Raw genomic sequence first — 27,715 nt, forward strand, 5'->3', positions numbered from 1 at the left:
TCAGGGGAGAGCTGGAAAGGTTCATTCTTCTGTGTGTGGAATAAGGGTTTAAGGTATAACTGTGATAAACAGCTTGGTATTATTATCCTCTCTTTCCCCCCTTCTTCTATTTTTCTTCTCTCTTTTTTTCTAATCTTCTTTTTTTTATAGCTTCTTCTCTATGTTTCTCTCTTTGATTAGTTTGGCTTTTATTGTATTTTATGTCAAAACTTTCAATAAAAAAATGTTTATTTAAAAACATACGCACAATACACTTAAAGCATATTTAAGAAAACAAAGCAAGAACTGTAGTTTGTTGTTGTTGTTGTTTAGTCGTTTAGTCGTGTCCGACTCTTCGCGACCCCATGGACCAGAGCACACCAGGCAGTTTACCCCTCACATTAACAAATTAAAAAAGGACACGTCTTGAGGTTGGTTTTTTTTTTTTTAGTGCTGATGAGGAATGTGCTTTAAATGCATGGTGTGTATACAGCCTCAATGTCAACAATACTGAACTTGATGGACCAATGGTCTGACTCAGTAAAAGGCAGCTTCCTACGTCCCTATGTCCAGAAAAATGGGTCCATAGTTTTGTGTCTTCCTCAGAGAACCATGCATCTGCCAAGCCATAAAATGTTAGCTATTGAATGGCTACATCATTTGGGAAGGCCTGATCCAAATAATTATGTCAGAGCCACACAGTGGAAGTCAAACCTCCATATTGTTAGCATCAGAATTCCCCGAAGACTGAGGAGAACTCAAGCATGAGAGGCCCATCCTTAAGAGGAACGCCCAAGAGACTCATTTAAAATCTCCTATATCCTTTTGCTTTTCCTTTGCTGGATGCCTGCAAACCTGTGCTCTATGTTTATCCAACTGAAACATCCTTGCTTAACTTTGTTGACTTAAGAAACCACATGTGTCACCCAAAATATGCTTGGAAGAAATATCTTTTTGTCTCTTCATGTTCTCGTGGCATGTAGTTTTCATTAGAGCTGTTGACTAATTGTCATCATTTTAGAATAAAATAAATCACAACCTGCAAAATCTTCACTGCAGGCATACTGTGCTTTTTTCACCAGTCAGTGAGTGATAATTCAGTTCTTTCAGAAAAGAACTGATATGTATGTCTAAAACTTATATGTATGTATTTCAGTGATGTCTTCCTTTACATTAGGCTGGCTCGGTCAGACTGGAAAAGGAAAACCATTCTTCACAGCAGTGCGGTAACTCCCTGCTTCTGCTCCACTGCCTGGTTCAGAACACACTTGATTAAAATGAATTGTTTTGAAGAACGTCCATCGGACATCCACAAGTAATTTGTTTTCATTTTGACCCATTCTGAATTCGGCAGTATGGCAATATTGATGATGCTCCTGGAGGCAGAAGGAGTTCTCTATCCTCCTGTCTCAAATTTAACAATAGGGGTGTTTATACATTATAGCCAACAAGCATACAATCTGTGTGCACAAATAGTTGTGCAGTTATTTGTGCAGTTATTCAGATATCATAGTCAACAGATATCATAGTCTCTGTGTTTGGGTACACTATAGCAGACCCTCCAAGAACCCCTATTTTCTGGGGACAGTCCTGGATTTACAGAAGTGTCCCGGTTTCTGATATGATCTTGGAATGTCCCGCTTTCCCCTAGGACGTCCCTATTTTCATCGAAGAAATGTTGGATGGTATGGAGTTGTGTGACACACACACTCCGAGCCAAGGAGAAAAGTAACTATACAACCTTTAGAAGGCGCATGATCTAGATTTATTTATTTTTTATTTCCCCCCGCTGTGGGTTAAACCACTGAGCCTAGGACTTGCCCATCAGAAGGTCGACGGTTCGAATCTCCTCGATGGGGTGAGCTCCTGTTGCTCGGTCCCAGCTCCTGCCAACCTAGCAGTTCGAAAGCACGAAGTGCAGATAGATAAATAGCTACTGCTCTGGTGGAAAGGTAAACGGCATTTCCGTGCGCTGCTCTGGTTCGTCAGAAGTGGCTTAGTCATGTTGGCCACATGACCCGGAAGTTGTACTCCGGCTCCCTCGGCCAATAAAGCGAGATGAGTGTCGCAACCCCAGAGTCGGCCACGGCTGGACCTAATGGTCAGGGGTCCCTTTACCTATGACTTCAGCTTTTCTCCTTCCAAGCAGCATCGTCTTTATGTTACACACACAGAGAATAGTATGAATGAAAATCCCCTTGCCCTTCAATATTTGGGACTGGGGAAATGGGGACAGAATACAGAATCTGGAAGCAGATTTCACTTCTTCCTTAGTTAAAGGGTACCGTTAAATAGTCCATGCCTGGAAGCACCTGTAGAATATCTTGTGTCTTCATCCCAAGGTGTCTAGAGAGTCAGTTTGATTTCAGTTAATCTGTCCTGAACTCATTCAGTTATCCAGTTCTGGAGCAGTTTACTCATCACTGTTTTTCTTTTCCCAACTTTTTAGTGAATTTACACATGCTTCTAATGGTTACCCAGTCAGCAAATCATGAATTGTTTTAAAATGAACCAATTCTTTCCAATAAAATGAAACTGTTATGCCTCATGCACCATTTTTATTTTTAGAGGGGGAAATCGTATTGAGGGTCTACCACAAAGTTCAGTTTACTTCAAGTACTATAAGGGATCAGGCTTACTACTTCTTAACCTGCTAACACTTTGCAGACTCTTATTGTAAGTGGCATTCATTTTGGCAGCATTATGTGATTTCAAAGCATACTGTCGCTGTCAACATTGCTTGACCCAGCCATAAGTGTCTGCAGCATAGACTTGGAATTCTGGCGCAAAAAATAAATAAAAATCAAATATTATCTTTAGTAATCCTAATCAAATTAATCCTCAACTCACCCTTTGCTCCATGCAACCTATGACTTCATCCTGAATTGCCCTGACCATGACCACAATTTCATTTTCTTCCCACTAGAGAGAGTGGAGTGTACTTCCATGGTAAACAGAAGAGAAGCTTCAAATTCCCATTTATAATATTTAAAGGGAGCCTCACTGTAATCATGGCATCAAATGAGGACAGCTTTAGAACTAAAGTAATACAATTTGCTGCACAAAGAAAGATTAAATATATGTTTTGTTTTTAATTGTAATGATTTCCTACTTTGTTACTTACCACCCTTGGGTGACTTTGGGAAGAATTGTAGGATATATATGCATGTGGCAAAGATTAGATTAGATTAGATTAGATTAGATTATTTGAACAACTCTAAAATGCATGGATGACACTTGTTTGTTACAATTTTATACCACACTCCCTCCTACTAGCGTATCCATCCAATGTTATGCAGTTGTTTCTGGACTACAGTTCCCATTATCCCTGGCTTAGGATGGATGAATCAGTCAGTGATGGTATCTATCAGGATATTTTTACAATCTTAAGTTCAGTTTGCCACACTTCCACATCACTTTGCTTAAAAAAAGTCCTCAGCATTTTCATGGGAATTTCTCCTAAAGTACGGCTTTTGTTTTGTATGCAATTTTGCCCAACACACACATTTTTTTTTTTTTTGCAAAGCCATTTCCCTTAATAAAATGTTCACCGATATGTGCATGTTTATGCACACTTTACCATAGCATGTGTATTTTGTACATCTTACTTGGCTGGAGAACTTCATTACAAAATTCAGAGAAATGTGAGTTTCAGAGGATAGCTGGGGTTTGGCCCATGTATTGTTTGAGAAAAGGCTAATGAGGTCAGTTTGCAAAGTGAATAGAATTTCTCCCCCCCCCGTATGCTGCCCTTTGGGTATGTTGGCTGGGGCTGATGGGAGTTACAGTCCAACAACAGCTGAAGGGCCACAGTTCACTATTCCTCTCATGCTGACACGCACCTCAAGTGACAGTGTTGATTGACCCTTAATGGAGTCAAATTTGTAGAAAAAATACACACACACACACACAAACACACCTCCCCAAAGCTATATATAAATCTTACTCTTGGGCAGAAATACGGGGAGCAGATGGTATAAATAAATAAAAATATAAAACTTGGTTGGAAGTAGACATGACATGTTACTGTTGGGATACTGCCAGGGAGACAAAGGCCTTCACTGCCTCCACGTCGTCTCCGGACGTCCATCGATCTCCCGTAGATACAGTATCAGCAATTAGCGGCATGAGCTCCAGAAATAGATTGCCGCATTCCTGGGCTGATGCACACTCTATCAGCAGAATTCACACACAGCAAAAGTTGCATTCAGGAGGGTATCATTTAGAATGTTTATTCAGCGTTGGTCAGAACAAAGAACAAACGTGACTGCCTGCTAGCGTGTTCTGGCGCAGAGAGAGAGAAAACGAAAGCACTAGCAAACATAAACATCCTGAGAACAGGAAATACGCAGACTCTGTGACTCACAAGCCTGCTCCCTTTTAAGGTGGAACGGAAATATCCTAACAGTTAAGAAGAAGAAGAAGAAGAAGAAGAAGAAGAAGAAGAAGAAGAAGAGGAGGAGGAGGAGGAGGAGGAAGAGGAGGAGAGGAAGAGGAAGAGGAGGAAGAGGAGGAGGAAGAGGAGAAAGAAGAAGTTATTATTTATATGCCACCCATCTGACTAGATTACCCCAGCCACTCTGGGCAGCTTCCAGCAAATTAAAACACAGTTAGACACCAAACATTAAAAACTTCCCTAAACAGGGCCACCTTCAGATGTCTCCTAAAAGTTGTGTAGTTCTTTATCGCCTTGATATCTGATGGGAGGGTGTTCCACCAGGTGGGCGCCACTGCCGCAAAGGCCCTCTGCCTAGTTCCCTGTAACCTTTCTTCTCAGAGTGAGGGAACTGCCAGAAGGCCCTCGAAGCTGGATCTCAATGTTTGGGCTGAATGATGATGGTGGAGATGCAACCTTCAGGTATGCAGGGCCAAAGCCATTTAGGGCAATTGTTGTTCATCTTCCAGTTTGCTTTTTAACAATAAACAAGTAAGTTACAATGGTACTCAGGGAGCACATTTGCATGCATTTTGATATGCAAAGAATCCAGCTGTCTGCCTGTATCTAGGAAAAGAGGCATGTCTCTAAGGTCTAGTTGCTACTGGAGAGAGAAAAAACACACATATTTCAGCTATAAGCAGAGCTAAGTACAGTCTCCAGGCAGTCAGCAGCACTAATCAAAATGTATGGTTTCCTTCGGCCACTTTGCCACCCAGCACCACGGCTTGTAAATCGACTATCGCATTCAGCCCTGCACTTCTGCGGACTCTTTTAATGCCCCAGCCTCACTGGTCTGTCTTCCTGCATTAATGCACCATTTAATACACCCTGGAGGAGCATCTCCTTTCAATTTTATTATGAAACCAGTCTACACGTTGTCCAAAACTCCAAGATAGGTTTTTAATGGATTTGATACAGTACCTGGAGGACCTCATTTGGAGACAGAAATTTTCTTAAGGAAAAGAAAAGGGAGGTGTGTGGGTGGGTGTGAAGACAGAAATCGGAAAAGTTGAACTTTAGAAAATGTCATATATCAAGTAAGCAAGACCAATTAAGGTAGCCAGAATTTCTGCTTAAGTAGCTGTAACATCATCAGGGTTTCCTACGGAATGTACCCTTTGGAAAAGGTGCATGGAACTGGGGTATTGGTGGGCATGGTGGAATGTGTTTTTTTCCATGGGCAGAAAGTAATCTGCCACTCCTGAGAATGCTTTACCGACACCAACTGCAAAAACACACGTGTTGCCAGCTTAACTTTAAGGAGAAAACTGTGACTGTGTTTAAAGTGGGGGGGGGGGGAACCACCCCATCAGTCAAAGAAGGATTTCAGGGGTGTGACTTGAGTAATGTTCTGTCTTGTAAAACCTGTGGATTTGATCATTAATAATATTTTGCATGGTCATTTTGGTGCTATGGTCCAAGCAGGTGTCAGCCAAGGGGGGGTCAAAGCTGGTTCTGCATCTCCAACTTCCTTCGCCTTACTGCAAATACAAGGAATCTCAACTCACTAAGCTGGAAAGATTGCATTTCTTTCCATCAGCTCAGGCTCATCTTACTGCCTAAGGTCCCAACCACCGTGGTTGCAAAATATCTTTTAAAAAATTCACTTTATCTATTAATAATATTTTTATGTTACTTAAAATACATGATCCCAAAGCAGCTTACATAAGATGTCGAAAGCAAGATAGAAATACATTTCACAGAATAAAAGACGAAATATGCAGAGCAAGGAAAACACAACAGTGCGATAAAACTTCATAATTCAGGGAAAGCTTGGATAAAACATGGCATATTCAAGAGGCACTCAAAGGAAGCTCCTGTCTCAAGCTCACAAACTGCACTACTAAAAAGGTCTCTTTCCTAGACATCATAAGGCACCATTGCAGTGATTATGGTCAGCAAGCGCTCCTCTTAGTTATCAGCTGGGTCCGTGTAAGGGAAGAGCATTCTGCTAGATATCCTGGTTCCAAGTTGTTCAGAGTTGCAGTTTAGATGGTGCAGCATCTCATTAGCATGGTTAACAAGCTCAAAGCAGGGTGGGGTTGTGCAGCCTTTGAAGAGGTGGGAGTTAGATTGCTCAGTAGGCACAATGCACTTGCAAAAGCTCATGTTTTTAGACTCACCCTACTCTTTTGATTGCAAATTGTTTTAACTGATGTATTTTTATATTGATACAACCTGTTGAAAGACTGTCAAAATAATAATAATAATAATAATAATAATAATAATAATAATAATAATAATAATAATAATAATAGAATGCAAAGCTCCTGATATTAGGAGATACAGTGTGCTAGAAAAATATCTGCCAAGAGCCATATTAAGAGTGTAATCCTAAGCCTATTTACTCACAGGTAAGTCCCAATGAGCTCAATTGGAGGTGCTATCTAAAAAAAGAGTTTGGGATTGCAGTCTTGGTGTACAGTGGTACACCGAGTTACAAACACCTTAGGTTACAAACGCTTCAGGTTACAAACTCCACTAACCTGGAAGAGTTACATCGAGTTGAGAACTTTGCCCCAGGAAATTGTGTGCCTGCGGTTCAGTGAAAGCAAGACGCCCCATTAGCAAAAGCAGGCCTCTAGTTAAGAAAACTTTCAGGTTAAGAACGGACCTCCGGAATGAATTAAGTTCATAACTAGAGGTACCTCTGTATATAGCGCTCTCTCTCTCTCTCTCTCTCTCTCTCTCTCTCTCTCTCTCTCTCTCTCTCTCTCTCTCTCACACACACACACACACACACATTCTCTCTATGCCTCTCCAGTTAGACAGTTTCACACAGTGAAGATTTCCTTCAACTATTACTGACATTCTGCAGCTGTCCCATGCTGGTGGTATCAAGCGATCTGAGAGAGTCTGACATGCTTTGGACAATGCGCTCACAGTGCTTTGACAATTGAGGGAAAGGGTTAAGATTCAGCAGCTGGTGGTGGGGAAGACGAAGGCAAGGCAAAGGAGATATGTCACAGGAAGAGAAGTTACAACACCTTTGTTATGGCAGACTGGTGTGCAAGCTTGATCTGGGAGTTCTTAGAGCAGTCTCGTGGTTTCTTCTCCAGGTCTATTACTTCTAAGAGGCTCGGCTGGTGGTCTGGAAGGTTTCACTGTAATTCCTTCCTTTGACCGCAGCTTGATGGTGATTCAGAGGCTGGCTCCTCGGTGGACATCTCCCAGGTTTGGGATTTGCCATGGGCTTAAGTTCTGGCAGAAGGCTTCATTGTGGCAGCTTACTTGGCCATCTGTTTATTTCCTTAGTACACTACATTCTCCATCACTAGGTAACTAAAAATGTCTAGTATATGAAGTCCATCTAGGAACTAGTGATAGGACACAATCATAATTGGGAGAGGAGGGAATCAGATATTGGTATCTACCTAGTATCTCCCTAAAGCCAGCTAGGACCTTCCCAGAATCTATGTTTAATCCTAGATGCTTCTGTTTTGATGCTTCCACCTCAGTGCCTATCACAAGACTTGCCCTCTTTTCTCAGTAACTGACATAAGATTTCCCTATTTATTTATTTATTTATTTATTTATTTATTTATTTATTTATTTATTATTATTATTTTAAAAAAACCATTAAATTCAATAGGCCTTACTTCTTAGTAGATCTGGTTAGGATTTTGCTGTAACTTGCCTTTACCAAGGCAGACAAGAGCAAGGACTAGAACGGAAGATAATAAACAACAAAACAAAAATGTCATGATCCACCTGGTGTGTGTGTGTGACATGACACCTTGTCAGTACTTTATATCTTTCCTTCACAAAACTCTTATGCTATAATCAGAAATGTTGTGCAGGGAACTATGGACAATACGGTAGTTATCATTTGCATTGTACAACCAGTTTCTTGGCCACTTTGGGATGGTGAGGCAGGAGCTTCAGATGGCACTATTTGTTATGTAATGGCTAACAACATGAACTTCCTACCTCACTGGAAAGTCCTTGGTTCAAGTCTTGCCCCAGTTCCAAGGAGACTTTAGGAGAGGTGGGCTATGATGGGCTATGGAGTCTGGAGCCAGGAAATAGGAGCCATGGACAAGCCAGCCATCAGAACTGAATAACAAGCCAAGACTGAATGCCAGGAATGAGCCAGCTCCCAGTGAAGGTTTGCAGCCAACGGAAGAAAGCAGCCAGGAACAGAGACAGTTAACTTCCATGCAGGATAAACAGCAATTAGTGCCAACTCCCCCGCCCCTTGGAATGCCGGGTGATAAGGGAACGGCTAAGAGCGGGCGGGAACCCAGCCAAAGCTCTTGGGAAGTTCAGACAGGCGCAAACAGAGACTGAAGACGTTTATCAGAAAGGGAGGGGGAGCTGATCCAATCCGTCCTCAGAGTTGGTAAAGGGGGGAGGGGCTCTTAGACCAGAAACAAAGCAAGTGACGTAAGACATGAAAGTTCTCCATTTTCTGTAGAAACCGGGTTTTCAGAAGGGTCATCTTGATTGATGATGTTGGAGGCTGTGTTCAATCCGTCCAGAGCTATCTGTTTGTTTTGACAATAAAGCATCCTTTTTAATTAACTACGCAGCTGGGAACCTGGACTCCTGACACTGAAGGAGAATCCAAGAGGCACAATAGAGGAACAAATGAGAAGTCTGGACCAATAGATGACAGTAGATAAAAAACCAGAAGCCTTTCTGCTAGGTTTAATTGGGACAGCGATACCAAAAATAAGGGGAAAAGTTGTTTATGGATGTAACGACAGTGGCAAGAATCTTATATGCACAGAAGTGGAAGGAAGCAGCAACACCCACAAAAGAAGAATCAATTACCGTATTTTTTGCCCTATAGGGCGCACCGGCCCATAGGGCGCACCTAGTTTATTTTTTTGGGGGGGGGGATAAAGAAAAAAAAATCCCTCCCCAGGCGCAGGGCTGGGGCGGGGGAAGCCCGAGCTTCCCCCGACCCCAGCCCCCAGAACAGGCTGCTATCTGCAAGCCTTGGGAGCCCAGCACCGACCCCTCTCGCTCTCCAAGCTTCAGCGAAGCTTGCATGCGTCCTTTAGGGCGAAAAATACAGTAATAAATTAATGCACTACGTTGAAATGGCAAAGCTAACTGCCAGACTAAGAGATTCTAAAGAAGAGGGGTTAGTAGAAGAGTGGAACCCTTTTTCAGATTACTTAAGTAAATATCTTAATTATTTTGCAATACGAGATGGATTTCTATCTTAAGCAACAGGAAAACCCCCAAGAGTTTCTTATTTTTAGGTTTATACTGAATGTATTGTTATAAACAAGAGGGCTTTAAAGAGATTTGAGTTATAACATCTTATCGAGCAATATGGGAAGTCAAAGAAAAACAAAAATTGTAATTTGTGTTGTAATTAAGATGCATTATGTGAAATTTAGGTAAAGGTACCTCTGACCATTAGGTCCAGTCGCGGATGACTCTGGGGTTGCGGCGCTCATCTCGCTCTATAGGCCGAGGGAGATGGAGTTTGTCCACAGACAGCTTCCAGGTCATATGGCCAGCATGACTAAGCTGCTACTGGTGAACAAAAGCAGTGCACGGAAACGCCGTTTACCTTCCCGCTGGTATCTACTTGTACTTGACATGCTTTTGAACTGCTAGGTTGGCAGTTCAACCTACTTTTGAACTGCTAGGTTGGCAGGAGCTGGGACTGAGCAACGGGAGCTCACCCAGCTACGGGGATTCGAACCACCAACCTTCTGATCAGCCAGCCCTAGGTTCTGTGGTTTAGACCACAGCACCACCCGCGTCCCATGTGACACTAATAAAATATAAATTAAAAAAGTGAAGTCAGGAACACAGAACACCTTGGGAAAACCATGTTGCTCAAGCAAGACTTAACCAGAGCAAGAAGCCCAGGAGGATTCAGTAGCCAGTCAGCATAGACTAGGGTCAGCCCAGCATTTAATAATAAAAGCAGATGCTGTTCAGTGACCATTCCCCCACCCCCCACTGGAATTAGTGGTACTGAATTTCAACCCAGTTAACAGGATTGTGGCTCGGGTAAGAAAGAGGTGGCCATGTTAATGGCTTCCTCCACTTTCTGAAATGGAGACGTCTATCCTCATCCCATTTCCAGAAAGTTAACTGTGTCATTTCCCCAACAAGTATCTGGGTAGCACCTCCCACTGAAACCCGAAGCTCCAGAATTGAATCATAGTGGTGCCGAGGCGCATCTCTGCAGGGTAAGTTATTGGTCCAGATTCAATGAATTATTATTCACTGTGGGAGCTCTTTCCCTCTATTATTCATGCCATTCTGCTTGCAGCTAGATTTATGTGTCAGGAAAAACATACAAACGGAATCCGATTTATTTGATTTATGCCATGTAGGTACTGCCCTTTGGCTCCGTTTTTGTATGTATATTTAAGCCTCATGTATCAGCTCCTTTCTTTGTCAAATGTTTCTTACTCAAGGCTTGCAATGTTTGCAAAGGTTACGAGGTTTGTATGATTCTGAATCATACACTGAGTGGGACTATTTCTAACCCCCTTTTCCTTCCCCTGCCCAAGTTTATTTTTTAAAATATTATCATCATTTTCAAAAGCATTATCCCATTCTCTGTGTGCAAGCCCCAAAGCTGGCTGTGACACTCTTGACCCATTATGTATTTAAGATGATGAAAATGGGAAAAGGCACAATTTTTTTTTTTTAAAAAAAGAAAGAGTTCCGGTTGCCTCAAACAAATTGCAAATACCAGAATTACCACATTGCACTTTAGATATACTGTTGTTTTCTCACCTGAATATTTTCATGATTATTTAACACTTACAAAGTGTCTGATTTTAAGTGTTGTACAGATATTAAAAGATAAGACAGTCCCTTGGCTCACTGACGAAAATACACATGACCCCAAAGGAAAAAAGAATTGGAAGAGAAGATGAAAGCAGACGCCGGAGCTGCTGCATCTTCATGGGAACTAAGGAAGCTGCCCTATACTGAGTCAGGCCATTGGTCCAACTAGCTCCTATGTTGTCCAGGATTTTGGATGGGGGCATTCCCAGCCCTATCTGGAGATGCTGAGCATTGAACCTGTAACCTTCGGCATGCAGACCATGTCCTCTACCACTAAGCCATGACCATTCCCCAGCTTTCGTTCCCTCCTTTCCATGTTCTAGTATAAAAGATTGAAACCGAATAAAATGATAATACATTAGGGAATCCAAACAAATGCAAGCAGGGTCTGGTCTTCTGGGTCAGGGAAAACCTCCTCCCCACTATCCTTGTCTCTGATTGAAACCTTTAGATTTGGGGCTCCAATGAGCTGTTCACTGGCCCACACATCTCATACAATACAGTCGTACCTTGGTTTTCGAACAGCTTAATTCTCGAACGTTTTGGATCCTGAATGGCACAAACCCAGAAGTGAGTGTTCTGGTTTGTGAACTATTTTTGGAAGCTGAACGTTCAACAGGGCTTCCGATTGGCTGCAGGAGCTTCCTGCAGCCAATCAGAAGCCGCACTTTGGTTTTTGAACATTTTGGAAGTCGAATGGACTTCTGGAATGGATTCCGTTCGACTTCCATGGTACGACTGTACAGCCATTCTAGGTCACTGCCTAGGTTAACTGTGTTTTCTTGGTTTGCATGCAATTCCAAGCCAAACCATCACTTAGCATGAATGTGCATGACAGAGGTTCCCAGAAAGGATATTGTGAATGCTGTGATGCTCCACCTGCTTAGCATGCCATCCAAAAAGCTGGGCTCATGGTTTGTCTCCTCCAGCCAAACTATGAGCTGTCAACACAAGAACCATGGTTACCACTCATGGTTTGCCACCATCAGACAAACCATGTCTTTGTAGCAGCACAGCAGCAGCAGGAGGACTGGGGGAAGGAGCGCAGTAGCTCTATTGGAACAGAATTAATTTAAGTCTTCATGTACAATGGAAGCCCAATTATCCAAACCTTGGCTGCCTGCTTAGGTTACCAGAATAGCATCTTCTATGTATAAAAGAAACAACATTGCCTTACAATGACATAGTTGAACATCTAAATAAATTGGGTTGTTACAAACACAGTCTTTGACTCCTTGCTGTGAGGAGGAAGCATTGCCTGTGGATAGGCTACTCTGAAAGCATGTGTAATTCTGTCGTACTCAAGGAGGAGCTGTTAATGGTAGTTTTCAAGCAGGAGTCAGCTAGATGGCCTATGGACTGTATCCATAAAGAAATTAATTGGCATCATGCAAGCTGACAGGGAGCCCTTGGTCCTTATTGAGGCAGTCAAATAGCATGTGCATTTCCATAAAATCAGCTTACTGATGTGAATGTTAGCCTGGATACTTGTGTTACCCGCAGTGCCTTTTGCTGTTCAGTTTTACTAAACAGTCTGAAGGGATATTTTATCGGAGGGATGTGGTAACAGATTTATGGAATTTCCAAAGCACAGGGTCTTATTTTGAACATGAGGAGACACCATGAGTGAGGGGTAGCCAATAACACCTCCAAAATAGAGGCCGGTCTCTGTAATCATTGATGTTCCAGCTAATTAATAGGAGGCCTGTGGCCAATCAAGCTGTTTCACGGAATAGGGCAAGCCCCATTTCTCTTCTCCCGAAATGGGTGGAACTTTTGAGTTAAAGATGTGCATACTTTCCACACAGCTGTTTAGTTTATGAGCATTCTGTGGGCATTTGCTTAAATATATCTGGTACCTTTCCTTTTTTATAGGGTTGAAGTTCAGAATGGCGCTTTTGTTTTCATCCAGTTTGACGTTGAAATCCACCGTGTTTAATGGAATTCAATTTACAATAACAGTTCTCAGGTTGAGCGCAACTCACAATAACATCGATCACAGGATGTGTGGGTTCCACTTGGTTTATAGTTAACACTCTGGACGGAGCTTAAGAGGCAGCATCTCGTGGACTAAAATCCGAGGCAAGCAGATTGCTGAAGCCCTCCTCCCTCTCCCCGTCCCCTGACAAAAGGCCATGTGGGAAATATCCCAGGAGCCATAGGGCCAAAGCTAATTGATTATATATAATGACCACGATCCAAAAGAGCTACTGGTGTGTGCCCAGGGGGACTTATTTATTTATTTTACTTCTGTGAACTGGAAGCAGGCCCCTATGCCAAATCTGAAACTGAAGAACCTCTTTAGGGCAGGAGCTCAGTGCAAGCTGAGGCCAAAATTTTCAATTCCAGCTAGAAGTAGCACATCGCAAGTAGGAGGTGGATGCCTTTTGCAGTTTTCAAGAGAAGCAGTCCTGTGCCTTCAGAGGACATAAATGTGGTGGTGTAGGGCTCTGGATTTCACCCACTGGCCACAGCCCCAGCCTCCATGAAGCCCTCACTGCATTACAGTAATAATAATAATAATAAAATTTTATTTATATCCCACCCTCCCCAGCCGAAGCCGGGCTCAGAGTGGCTAACAACAGTAAAAATAACACAGTTTACATAAAATCACAATCAATTAATTGAAATACATTCTAAAATCAATTCATTCTAAAATCAATTCAGAGTCAAATTAATGGCAACCATTGGGCTAGAGTTCGATGAGGATTACAGAAGGAGAGAGGAGGTCAGGCTGTGCCTTGGCCAAAGACCTGGTGGAAAAGCTCTATCTTGCAGGCCCTGAGGAAAGATGTCAAGTCCCGCAGGTCCCTAGTCTCTTGTGACAGAGCATTCCACCAGATTGGAGCCACAGCCGAAAAAGCCCTGGCTCTGGTTGAGGTCAGCCTAACCTCCCTGTGGCCCGGGACCTCCAAGATGTTTTTATTTGAAGACCATAAGGTCTTTTGTGGGACATACCAGGAGAGGCGGTCCTGTAGGTAAGAGGGTCCTAGGCCGTATAGGGCTTTAAAGGTTCCCTAAGCATGCTGTGTACCCCAGACCCTCCAAGTCTCCATATTTTCCAGGGCCAGTCCCAGATTTACAGAAGCCATCTTGGTTTCTGATTGGATCCCAAAATGCCACACACTTCCTTAGGTTAGGGTTGCCATATTTCAAACAGTGAAAATCTGGACAGAAAAGTTGAGTTGTTGAGCTTCTTCTTCTTCTTCTTCTTCTTCTTCTTCTTCTTCTTCTTCTTCTTCTTCTTCTTCTTCTTCTTCTTCTTCTTCTTCTTTTTTGCAAAGTTGAGCATTTTTTAGTTTTGTCCAAAGTTGTTGAGCTTCTTGGGCAAAATCGCTTTAAAAATTGCCATTTCTTAGCTATTTTTATGGGGAAACAGCACTGCCGACACGGGCTACCATACATCTGGATTTTCCCAGACATTTTCCCGGATTTTCTGATTTCGGCCGGATACTGCTACCGACTGCAGTATTTCATATATTTCCAGGAAAATCAGGACGTATGGGAACTCTGCCTTAGGTTGCCCCTATTTTCATCAGATAAATGTTGGAGGGGGTGTCTCTATTTTCATCGGAGAAATATCAGAGGGCATGGAATAGGATGTTCTTATTTTCATCGGAGAAATGTTGGAAGGTATGGTACCCTCCATTTGAAGGCCCCTGTACTGCGCAAATGGATCTTGAATGTGTGGAGGTCAGAGATGGCAATAGTGGGTATGATTTTCATTCCTCTGTCCACACATTCACTGGTAGATCTTCATAGGGTGACTCTCTCTTACCCCATCAGATGTATATATAGCAGATTCTTTCCAAAATCATTCCAGAATGTGAATGCAGAACTTTGCCAGAAGGCCATTCAGCCCAAGTGTGGTGTAGTGTTTAAGAGCGGTAGACTTGTAATCTGGTGAACCGGGTTCACGTCTCCGCTCCTCCACATGCAGCTGCTGGGTGACCTTGGGCTAGTCATACTTCTTTGAAGTCTCTCAGCCCCACTCACCTCACAGAGTGTTTGTTGTAGGGGAGGAAGGGAAAGGAGAATGTTAGCCGCTTTGAGACTCCTTCGGGTAGTGATAAAGTGGGATATCCAATTCAAACTCTTCTTAAGTGGTGCTCCCAGACATCCTCTCTTCAACACCCCTTCTTCCTCCTTAAGCGGACCTCAAAACTTTCCCAATGCGCCTTTTAAAATATGGCTTACTGCACAGGATTTCCAATGCTATTTATATGCCAAATACTATTTGTTCTAGAGCAAATATTTTTGAACACTTGAAGTATATATTAAACCCTTTAAAAAAATTCAGTGCAGTAAGTTATATGGGGGTGAAGGGTCTGTTATCCTAGGGATGGGTTTTCATGAGGACTTGAACTAAAGAAGAATTGAACTAAAGGTTAGAAAAATGAGAAATGGAGAGAAACTGAAATTGACAGTTTCACTCATCCTGACTTGGGGGGTACCCATTCTTTGGCCCTTGGTCAGGTTAATCTGTGACCTTGCCTATACTAGGGACCACCACATATCAAACTGCTTCTTCAAAGTACCTGTGTTGTCAACATCCCATGCTTTAGTGCTCATGAGACAAATGAGGCTACAGGAAGCTGCTAACTGGACGTGCCCCAATTCTTCATGGAAATGTTGCAAGAATAATTCATGCTCAGTGTCTCGCAAAGACTAAAGCATAAGTAAAATAAAAGCTTCATTATGCAGAGCAGTTTTACATAAATTTGCCACATGCGGTTTTATTTGTCTGTGTTTTAAAAATCCTGCAGGAGCTAGTTAGAAATTGGCCAAATATACACGGAATCAATAAATTATGATAAAAAATAATAATATGACTATTGGCCTATGGAAAGCTATAACTCAAACCTGGAGTCAGGCAATAGACAAATCTTGATTTATTTGTCTATATGAGTTTAGCCATAATGAAGAATAATGATGTTGGTTCTAAAAACTAGGAGATCTGAGATGGCACTGGGAGAAAAGAGGAGACTTGTGGAAAAATGTAGCTTTTTAGTTAAAGATTTTACACTGGATATATGTGCTGAGTTGCTGATATGTTTAGTTGTGGAATGTGGGAGTCTAATCTGAAGCTGACATGTAAATTTGACTATCTTCAGATGCCCAGACATTCAACTAGCAGGTTAGTATTTTCCTCATCATAGGATGCTTCAGTTTTCCCCCGGAAGGTCTGCCTCTAGGTGGTTAGAATTTTTCTGATCTTACACAACTATCCCCCGCCCATTAAAATAAAAATGTGGCTCCCTTCTACAATTGGATTGAAAACTTATACAAACTCGCAACATGTGAACAACTTGCATATAAACACAGACTTGCCATGGACAAATTCAACGATATTTGTAATCCATACTTACAAATATTGTAATAGGTTAAGATCTGGTGAAGTACAATAACAACTTTGTAAAGTGTATATTTTGGGGTTTCCCCCCTCACCCCCCTTTACTTTCCCTTCTACACGAGTGCTGTTTCTCTTTATCTTTCTCTCTCTTTTATTTACGTCTCACCATGTTTAGTGCACATATAATTATGTACTTTTTATACTTCCAATAAAAACGTCTGAAAAAAGAATACCAAAAAAAGTATTTTACAAAAAGGGTGTGTGTGTGTCTACACACACACAGAGAGAGATTGTTTTCTGGGGGACGCAGGGGTATGCATATTCCTAAACATTTTGTGAATCTAAGTTTGGCCTCATTAAGGGGCAGTATTTCAAGATGAGTAGGAAAATGAAAGCATCCCTAAACTTCCCTAAACAGGGCTGCTTTCAGATATCTGAATTTTAGAAGACATCTGAAAGCAGCCCTGTTTAGGAAAGTTTTTAATGTTCAATGTTTTATTGTGTTTTAATGTTGTGTTAGGAGATGCACAGAGTGGCTGGGGTAATAATAATGATAATAATAATTTCAAGGAAAAATGAATGATGATTTGAATGAAGCAGTATGTTGCTGAAAACCAGTTGATGGAAAGAAGGAAGGGAGAGTGCTATTGTGCTTGGGTCTTGGTCCCAAACCCTCCCAGGAAGTGGAATAAAGACACATGGAACAGTATTTTAGGTTAATGGGCGAAAAAGGCCACAACTTTATTGGTTACGGAATGTGAGTGGTATTGGTTTAGGCGTTGGAAACCACACAACTATATCTGACTCCTGCCTGTCTGCAGGGGTCTTAGAAGGGCTAACCACCAGTAGGGGGAGCCCTGCTGATGCACATCAACTAGGAACTCCCCCAGTGTCACTGCTAGGGGTCGTGCCATGGCCCTAGCCCCCTGTCTTAGGCTTCGGACAGAGACCACGCCCCCCGGATTCCTTTAACAGAATACCCTTGAATTAGGAGGGGTAGGTGATGGCCGCTACTTCCCCTCCCCTTCAACCTAATACTCCAGGGGCAAGTCCTCAGCCTGTGCCATGCCCCTGGACCATCCGGATTGGACGGCCAAAGGATGACGTGGCCGAGGACCATCCAATGGCGCAGAGGCTATCCTGCCCCATGCGCGTGGGCAGGGCTTGCTCCCAGCCCACAACATCATCTCCCCAGGAACGGGAAATGGCTTTGTGGACTTCTTACAGGATGCTGGACTAGGTGGTTCATTGGGGAGGTCCAGTAGGCTCTTCTTAGATGCTCAAATCATTCTGAAACATAACGTTCCTGCTCTGCATTATTCTGCTATGCAAATGAAAATAATAACCGCTTTAAAATGGGCTTGTGGGGGCATTGCGCTGACAAAAAAGTTGGGCAGAATTCTGCAAAGTTGGGGGCAAGGGCCGAAGGGGGGAGGACATGCCGAAGCTCAGAAATGTTCTTGGAAGAATGTCCTCTGAGAAGTTTTAGCGCCACTCCAGCAGGAACTCTATGTGTGTGCTAGGCCCAGAGGCACATTGGCCTTAAAAATAACTCAGCAAATTTTTGGCTTGTTGCTCTGGCAAGCACATGCAAATCAGTGGGGTTATAGTATTTCAGTTTTGTTGGACTGAATTAGTCTATGGAGCAACAGGGTGTAAAGCCTTCCCTAGAATAATAATAACTTCTTTAAAGATATTGCAGTATTCAGTGTGACATCTGTTAGCAAATTATTGTCTACTGCAGTGCTTTCTTTTAAGCCACTTGGGACCCACATGCTGAATTATTTCATGATTTGCATAGGTTCTTATTTATAATGGCCGGCGCAGTATTAAGCCACCTACTAATCAGCTAGGATTTCTTGTTACTTGATCACTTTCCCAAGGAGATAACTTTTGGCTCATTGTACCTCGGATCAAGTTTACGATCCCCTTTTACCTACACTTCATTAGAATATATTACGCCAACCACATACCAGCAAGGGAAATAATGGAGGTCAGATTCAGGAAATCATGTAACTAATACGAGAACCAGGGGGACTGCAGATGGAAAGGATACATTAAAGTGACCTGCTGAGAGAATAATCTTTCTGTTATAAAAGTTATCCGTAGGCAAATTAACTAAAAAGGGCATTAAATACTGATTTCCAAATATGCTAAGGCTATCATTTTCCCAAATGGCTAGATTGCCAAAGAAGCAAAACAGATGATATGACACCTAATGCCCATCAACTTGTAATGCTAGATGGTAACCTGAACACTCCAAAAATATATTCTTAGACTCCCTCCCCCACCCCCTAAAAGTCTTCATCAAAGTTCTGGGGGAAGGATCCTGAAGCCAACTACTGGTGACAGGAGTCAAGGAGAACTCAAGTCTTCTGATTAATTTGAAAATTGCAAAAGTAGGGCACTATTGGATAATTCCCATTACTTTTAATCCAGCTGAATGGAAGGCAATCCAGGTTTGTTTTGTTTATGAGCTTCTGCCTCCTGATGCTAACTCTGGAAACAGAAAACCTAATTCCTCACTCAAGTCAAAGAATGCCAGCTAGAGAAAAGTTGGCCTGCCTAAGTTCCATTGAAAACAAAAGACTTGGATGCTTTAAGTTAAGTATATCAGGATGAAGCAAGGTGCGATAGGTACAAATATAAGCCACCACAGTATCCCGGTAAAGGTATATGAATGCTTAGGTAGAAGAGATGGTAGCTTGGTCTATGATTTGGCAACAATGTGTGTTGCAGGGGGGTGTTCTGATATTAACTGAGCTAAAGGCTCTACATCTTTCCAAAATAACAAGGAATTGTATGGGCAACTGGGGGAAAATATAGCAATTTGGGGTGGAGGTAGGTAGCATACATAGAAAAGCAGTGGTAGTAGCAGCCTTTCCTCTTTTAAACTACCACTGTTTTAGTTGGTCGATGTGGCGTTTGCCCTCTCATTTGAAAATGTCTGTACAGGGGGAGAGAAAGGGTTAATATGTAGACCAATAGGAAAGCCGGAGGCGGAGCCTACCTGTTTATAAAAGGGCTTAGCCCGAGGTTTGGTTTAGGTGGTTAGTTGGTTGGTTTTAGTGGGTTGGTTGGGAAAAGCAGTTGGAAAAGCAGTTGGCAGACAGTTGGAAATAGACAGTTAGCGCAGTTGGTTCTTGTGTGAGGGGAGGTGGAAGAGATAGAGACAGGATAAAATAAGACTAAGAAGGTAAAGAGTAACAACATTTTGAAGGCAGTTAAAGTTTATTTGTGTCTGCAATAAACTACACCCTTCTTCCTTAACTTGAGAACCTGACTGAGACTAAGTGATTTACCGGGGAGGACCTGGTTGGTGGCAGCGGATTAGTGGTGTATGGGTCAATAGTCCTTGAGACGACTGGGGGCTCCGTATGAATGCCACAGTCTCTAAGGTGCTACTGGACAATGATTTTATTTTTTTATATATTTCAACTGTTTTTGTGTGGTTTTTTTAATGTAGATTCGCAATTGAACCAACAGCCATCAACACCCCTTGGAATACACTAAGAGAGTCAGGGGTACCATTTACCCCCCAACAATGCCCCTGGAATTACACTACACCCCAATATAGTGTCGCCCCAAAGCTGGGTGGGGCATTAGAGAAAATGGCAGTCCCTGGGAAACATTTGCAAGGGTCAGTTGGCAGGTGGAAGAACAGTTCTCCTCTGCAAATGTGCCCCCTTAGCTCTTTCATGGACTGTGGCACAAAGTGGACTGTGGATAGTGTCATTAATTGTACTGACTTTTCTTTGCATTTGTTCCAGTTGGAATTCTTTCTTCTTTGCACCAATTTAGCAATGAGCACCCTGCTTCACTCTGGTGCCATTCTTTAGAGCACTAGATTCTAGGGTTTTGTTTGTTTGTCTGCTAGCTTGCAAGCTTGCTGAGTAAGCCCCTGGAAGGAAGCTGGAGAAGCCTTTAATGTATTTAGGAGATGGCCTGTTTTTAGCCACTTAGGGTTAAAAATCACATATTATTGAAAACACTGGTGGTGGGATGTAATGGACATAGATGTAGAGCTTGTCAGTTTCTCAACAACCTCTCCTGTCAACCCCATGAAGATTTCCAAAGGAATGGTTAGAAGGATTGGTTTGCCTATTGTGACTTATCCTATTTACTTTGGCTATTATGTATTGAATTGACTGAAGAACATTCCCAACAGTTGACAAGAGACATCATGAAGAAAACCAAATTTTCACTTTATGGGTTGAGTTATCTGTGATTTAAAGATCATTACAATCTCTTTAAAATACTTAGAGCCATCCAAAGAAATTTTTAATCAAAGGAAGCCTATGCCTTTCACTTAGGAAACCAATAGTTATGTTACTTCATTATTATTATTTTTTGCTAAAGCCACAAAAGCTAAACAGTTTCCTAAAATAATTTTGATTTCAGGGTGCTTAGGTTCTGGGGTGAGAAACAAAGCGTGATGTGTGACTGGCAAACTTTGTAGTAATAATAATCCCAACAGTAAAATAAAATGTGAAATATACATTGATCTGTTAAGCACCAAAGGACATGATAAAGCTACTGAAAACTAACACAGATACTAAAAACTCCTAATCTCTTTACCAGCTTTGCTTATTTTCTTAGGTGCTTCCTTGTGCTCAGGTTGTATATTCATCTGCCTCAATTTTTGGTTGACTTGTTAAACAGCCCACATTTTGTTGTTATAAAACAATCCTAGTCTTGGGGTAGGCATTTGGTGGCCATGAATTGGATGTTTTAGCAGCTTATATCGGTGCCACTTAACATGTTAATTTTAGATATAAACCAAAGGTGTTACAAATATAACCTAAATGCATGAATATGGCAATAACATACTTGTAAATATACAACTTTATGCTCCTTGTGCGTTCAGGATTAATTGTGTCTACCACCTCAAGTGTGTGGTCACCAGTGCTGATGCGTGGAATGATGGTGATGTCCTGACGAAGATATTGGTCTTTGTCAGGCTGGTGGTGAAACCAAACTGCACAAGCTTTGACAAAGTGGTTGATGAGTCCTTGTAGAGCCTCCTCGGAGTGCATTGTCAAGGCTGCGTCATCTGCAAGCAACATCTCACAGATAAGAACTCACTACACTTTTGGCATGGAGTTGAATAGACCCAATTGAATAGACCCCCTTTCAGTGTTATTTTTTTTCTAGAAAAAGAGGTGCCAGAACTCACCATGAGCAACACCCTCATTCTCTTAGAATCGCAATGACACACACCTGAAAGGTGCTGGAACTAAGTTCCGGTGAGTTCCGGCTGAAAAAGCCCCTCTTCCATCACTCCTTGAATGGAAGTACACACCATCTTCAGTGGAACTGATGGCATGTGAAAAGAACAGAGAGAGAAATATGCCAAAGAATTGAGGTAAGAATATATCCAAGGATGAACCGTCATACTGGATGGCTCCATGCATGCTCTTGTGAAAGGAGACAATCATCTTGTGGAGCTTATTCTACCTTGTTGAGAAGTGTGAAGAGCCTGCTTCAACCGATGAGGTCAAAAGCCTTCGTCAGGTCTATGAGGGCAATGTACAAGGGACATTTCTGCCCTCAGTATCTCTCCTGCAGCTGACACGATGAGAAACCCATCTCAGCTGCATTGTGACTTGGGATAAGCCCTGTCAGTGAGTGACTGTAGTCTGTTGAGAACTACACAGGTGAAGGCTTTCCCCACAATATTCAGCAAGGGGATTCCATGGTAGTTGTTACAGTCCTGGTGGTTACATTTGTTCTTGTAAAGGCTCACAATGCTGGAGTCGCACATGTCTTGTGGCATACTGTAAGCACTGTAAGAGAAGGCTGTTTAGGTGTATCGTGAGGATGGCTGACTTTCAGTGCTTCTGTTGACTGTCCTGATTATCTTATCCATCAATGTGACCCTGTTCTAGTTTTATTGGGTAGGTGAGAATGAACCTGTCAGTTTCCCCCCACTATCGATTTTCCATGCAGAATTTTATAAACCTTGGGGAGTGGGTGCTATGAGACTTGAGGTGAGCACATATCCCCCCCCCCTTTAAAAAGGTGTGTGTGTGTGGCGGGGCTGTAGGCATCTACTGAACTTGATGTTCATTCCTGTAATAATAATAATAATAATAATAATAATAATAATAATAATAATATAATATTTGTACCCTGCCCATCTGGCTGGGTTTCCCCAGCCACTCTGGGTGGCTTCCAACAAAAGATTAAAAATACATTAAAAACTTCCCTAAATAGGGCTTGCCTTCTTCTAAACATCAGATAGTTGTTTATCTTTTTGACATCTGGTGGGAGGGTGTTCCACAGGGTGGGTGCCACTACCAAGAAGGTCCTCTACCTGGTTCGCTGTAGCTTTGCTTCTTGCAGGGAGGGAACCGCCAGAAGGCCCTCAGCACTGGACCTCAGTGTCTGGGCAGAACAATGGAGGTGGAGACGCTCCTTCAGGTATACTGAAGGTTCCTGAATGAATCCTTAAGCAGCCTGAGTGCTGGAAAAAATGTTGTGATCACAAAGTGGGAGCACAGCTTTCTTCTGATCTGACATGCCATGCCAGACTAACTTTATCTTGTTGATCACTGTATAAATAAATACCCTACAATGAACAGCATCCAAAGTAGGGCCAAAGTATTAAACAGACAATATGTATCCCCCCCCCCCAACAGAAATGCAAAGCATTGCTTCAACTTCTCTGCCTTCTCCTTATACTCTTGGTAGTAGGTACAGATGTTTCCACATCTGCTTTCTGATGGCATGAGGGTATATGATTTAAATGTGCTGCTTTTCTGGCACAACAATTTCAGTCCTTCATGAGCAAGCATCAGAACCATCTCACAGGCTTTTGCTTTGTCGAAACCTTGAGATCCTAGTGGAGTATTTGAGTCCTCATGTTTATTCTCCTAGACAAATACAGGAAAAAGCCCACTTGCTCCCTTTGACCCTTCTCCTTGGCAACTGACAATTACCTTCCTTAGCCCAAAGGGTTGAGGCATTTGGGACTTGAGAGAGGTGCTTTATTTGGAACACATGATCTGCAACCCAGAGCTTTGGAGCTCCTTTCAGGAGCCACAGAGTATTTATTTATATTATATCAAATTAGAGGAAATGAAGGGGCATGTGTTGCAGGCAGCAACAGCATTCTGCTTGTTATAAACTCCCCTATTAGAAATGTTTTTGTGAATGTCAGTGGGCCAGTGCACTTTGGGACTCAAACACCTAGACAGTCAATCATCATAATGAACCTTTTATTTTATTTTCAAATGTAATGAATTACATGTAACCTCTTCCATTCCATTTACGGAGCTAACTATTTTGTTTCAACATGAAACCGTTCAGGCTTATGTTCAGCCATTTAAAAAACGTGACTAAAATGCTGTAGCTTCCCTATCTCTGAACAGACCCCAGTTCAGAAAGTTTTCCCAAAAAGCCACAAAGAAATCACAGGAAGGACTCTTTAATTGTGGTGATTTGTGAAGCAGAATAGCCTAAAACTGTTTTGACCAGACTGAAGGTTATCTGTTAACCTGTCCACTTTAAGCCACACATTTATTGCATGACAACGTTCAGCCTTTTTTGAATGCTACAAAGTTTCCCCCATGCTCAAATGCTCAGGAGTGGGTGAAGTTTCTGTCACTCCTAAAGAAACAACTGCTCTGTTGTACATTGGCATACAATATTCTCTAAGTTCCACTCATCCTCTTGTTTTATTTAATCTACAGAGACAAATTAAACCTGATTTTTAATGCCTTGTCACTAGCAACAACAAAACTACATATTTTATCCAGGAATTGTAAAGGTAAAGGGACCCCGACCATTAGGCCCAGTCGCAGACGACTGGGGGTGCGGCGCTCATCTCGCTTTATTGGCCAAGGGAGCTGGCGTACAGCTTCCGGGTCATGTGGCCAGCATGACTAAGCCACTTCTGGTAAACCAGAGCAGCACACGGAAACGCCGTTTACCTTCCCGCTGGAGTGGTACCTATTTATCTACTTGCACTTTGATGTGCTTTCAAACTGCTAGGATGTACACCCCCAGAATGTGATAAAACTAATATCCTCTAGGTTATGGTTGCAATATTTCTAATAATAATAATAATAATAATAATAATAATAATAATAATAATAATAATATATTTGTACCCCGCCCATCTGGGCAGTTTCCAACAAAGATTAAAAATACATTTAAAAAACCAGCACATCCCAAAAGTTGTTGAGTGTTGAGCTTCTTTTTTTTTAGGAAGACCCCAATGTTGTTGAGCTTACTTTTAGGAAACCATGAAAATAAAGAAATATATATTTTTTAAAATGAATTTTCAATTGACTTGTATAAAGTGCCACTATTCAGAAATGCTGACTATTCAGACATCAGTTCTGTCTTTGAAATCCCGGTAATGTCTGGGACAATCTGGACATATGGCAGCCCTACTCTAGGTTTATTTGTTAAATTATTGACAATATCAAAAGATGTACACATTTAAGTCTTGCCTTTCTTACCAAAAGCAGTGTTCTGTAGTGGTTAGAGTATCAGACAGGGGAGATGTGATTTCAAATCCTTATTCAGCCATGAATCTCAGCAGTGGCCTTCAACTGGGCACTGTGTTTCATTTAAGAATTATTACAACAATGCAATGGTCATGCATGGTATTCTGAGCTCCTTGGAAGAAGAGTAAGGTGTACTGTAAATAATAATTCGCTAGAGGGATAGCCATTTTAGATTTTTTAAATAAAGAAGCAGTGGCTCTTGTGGCACCGTAAAGGCTAAGAAAATTTTGAGGGAGTTATATCTAATGATAGTTCTACTCAGTGAAGACACACTGAAATGAATGGACAGGATTAACTTATGTGGATCTATTGTGAGTATGATGTAATGATTTCTCTCACCCCCCTGTCCTCCCCAGTCTTCCCCTTCCCCACAGTGTCACTTAGAGTTAAGATAAGTGGACATGTTTCAACCCTGGACTACTTGTGAGGAGGATCTGCGTGTGACCATCTGAACACCGAGGGGCTGGGGAACGATAACATTGCGTCAGAAACAAGCTGTGCTTCTTGATAATCTTTGAGAGGATTTTTAATTTTCTCCTTTTCGCAAGTGCGTTTATTTATTTATTTTGCCCTGTTGCCTACACAGGGTGTTTGCTCAATTATTTGTGCTTTTAGGCAGTCGTTTTCAAAAGATGGAAACAAACAGAACTTCCAGTGTGCTTTCAAAGACTCCCTGGCAGCCTTTTGCTGCCAACCTATCACCCTCATAGAAGAACTATTCAGTACTTGCAGCAGTATCTTACGGTCAAGGTCAAAGCTAAGTCCCAGAAAAAACAAACAGATCTCATTTCCAAGAGAGATGCAGAAAGTTACAGATTGTTGTCTCGATCCAGCAAGGGTGATTTGCCAGAAGAATCAGGACTTGCACACCCTCCAAGTGTCCCTATTTTCCAGGGACATCCCTAATTTAGAGAAGCCGTTCCGGTTTCTGGATTTGATCCTTAGGATGTCCCTATTTTCATCAGAGAAATGTTGGAGGGTATGGTACATCTGCAGTGCCAGTGGCCTTGGTGGTGAGTGTCCCATGGGTGGTGGTGTGGCAGAGCAGGATGGCATGTCCTGATTTGCCTGAAGTGGCAAAATGGGATAAACCACCCCTGATCTCAGGATTCCAGAATTTACAGCTGTTAGTTCTAAGGAAAGGCAGGCAAGGACCCACAGCCCAGGTATGGCTCACTAGCTTGGGGAGTAGGTATGTGATTCCTCAGCTGGAGAAAACTCAGGACAAGTGGGGGTCACATGCCTCATCAAGCCCAGAAGGTATAACAGGAAAGCCATCCTGGCCAGGTCATAACTCTCCTGACAGATGATTTGGTCTGGAGTCACAGTGTGGAAATAAAGGATGAGATTGCCCACCAGATACCAAGCATTCTACTGTACAAATTAGGCCCCAGTGTTTTTCTTACAACCCCCTTCTCAATGTGCCTCCTTTAGTAAAAGACGAAAGATTTATACGATCTGAAGAGAAACATTCAACAATTTTTGCACACTCTTGCTTGTTCTCAGTAACCAAAATTATATTATCTACATATACAAGCAGAAAAGTTATTTTCCCATTTTGTTGTTTCCCCCATGAGACATCAGTTGAATTGGACCATATATCAGTATGAATAAGTTGCAAAGGCTCTGTTGAACTTTTCCGGCTTTGCTTAGAGATAGAAGGTCTTGTTCCCTTTCCTACCAAACAACTTTCACATATTTCACTATCCAGATCAAATTTACAAGGTTTAATTTCCATTCTTCTCACCAAACTTTTCCTTGGCAGGCCTGCTATAATCCTGACACCTCTATGTGCTAGCCTTTTGTGCCACAGATGAACACAAGTTGCACTTGAATTCTTCTTGACCATATTTGCTCTTTCTTGACCTGTATCTAGCACAAAGACACCATTATTTCAAATACCTTGTGCATACCAGACTCTAGCTTTGGTAATTGCACATTTGTTGAGATCAAAATTTACATTAAAACCATACTTGGTCAGGGTTGACACACGCAGCAAACTCAGCAAGAAAACTACCGTACATCTCCATTACTATCAGTATTTCTACCTGCAAGACACTTGAGCAATGCTGCCCCTTTTCCTTGCACAGCTATTTTGTTGCCATTTGCAACTGTAACTGTCTCTGATGAGTTTTCATTTAATGCTCTGAAAAAAACTAGCATCACACGTTATGTGCATGGAAGCTGCCGAATCAATTAACCAACTAAAAGGTGTAATGTTAATAGCACCAGTTTTCCTATAACTTGATATTGCTAGATAGTTCTGATGGACTGCAAAAGCATTTTTAGTTTTCTTTCTGTCACTACCCTGGAACTTTTATTTATTAGTGCCACTTTGTTTTGTACAGGTCCTTGCAAAATGTCCTATTTTTACACATGACAAGCATCTAGTTTTGTCATTTTTGTCTGTACCTTGAAAAGCAGTTTTATTTGTAAAGCACAAGCCCAGTGCACCAGACACCCAGCACTCTACTATTCAAATTAGGCCCCAGTGTTTTTCTTACAGCAGCACCTTCATCATAGGTGCCTCCTTTCAGGCCCTCACCTCTGCCAGAGAAGCGTTCCCAGTACTGCATAGGTGCTGGTTTCCTGCAAGATCTTGTGAGATCTCATCAAAGTCTTGCAAGATATCAAGGAGAACAAAAGATCTCATGAGAT

General features: G+C 42.0%; 2 long non-coding RNA genes across 2 annotated transcripts in view; one reads left to right on the forward strand and one right to left on the reverse strand.

Moving 5' to 3' along the window:
• The window catches only part of LOC309363634, a 136,182-nt gene that overhangs the window by 60,983 nt on the left and 47,484 nt on the right, over positions 1-27,715 (reverse strand). The gene's annotated exons all lie outside the window — the stretch shown is intronic.
• On the forward strand, positions 18,494-26,056 carry LOC309363621. The gene is made up of 3 exons (XR_014165482.1): positions 18,494-19,737; positions 21,409-21,906; positions 25,414-26,056. It is a non-coding gene; the product is annotated as an uncharacterized lncRNA (long non-coding RNA).

Source organism: Podarcis melisellensis (assembly GCF_964234715.1).
Source record: "Podarcis melisellensis genome assembly, chromosome: 2".
NCBI lineage: Eukaryota > Metazoa > Chordata > Lepidosauria > Squamata > Lacertidae > Podarcis > Podarcis melisellensis.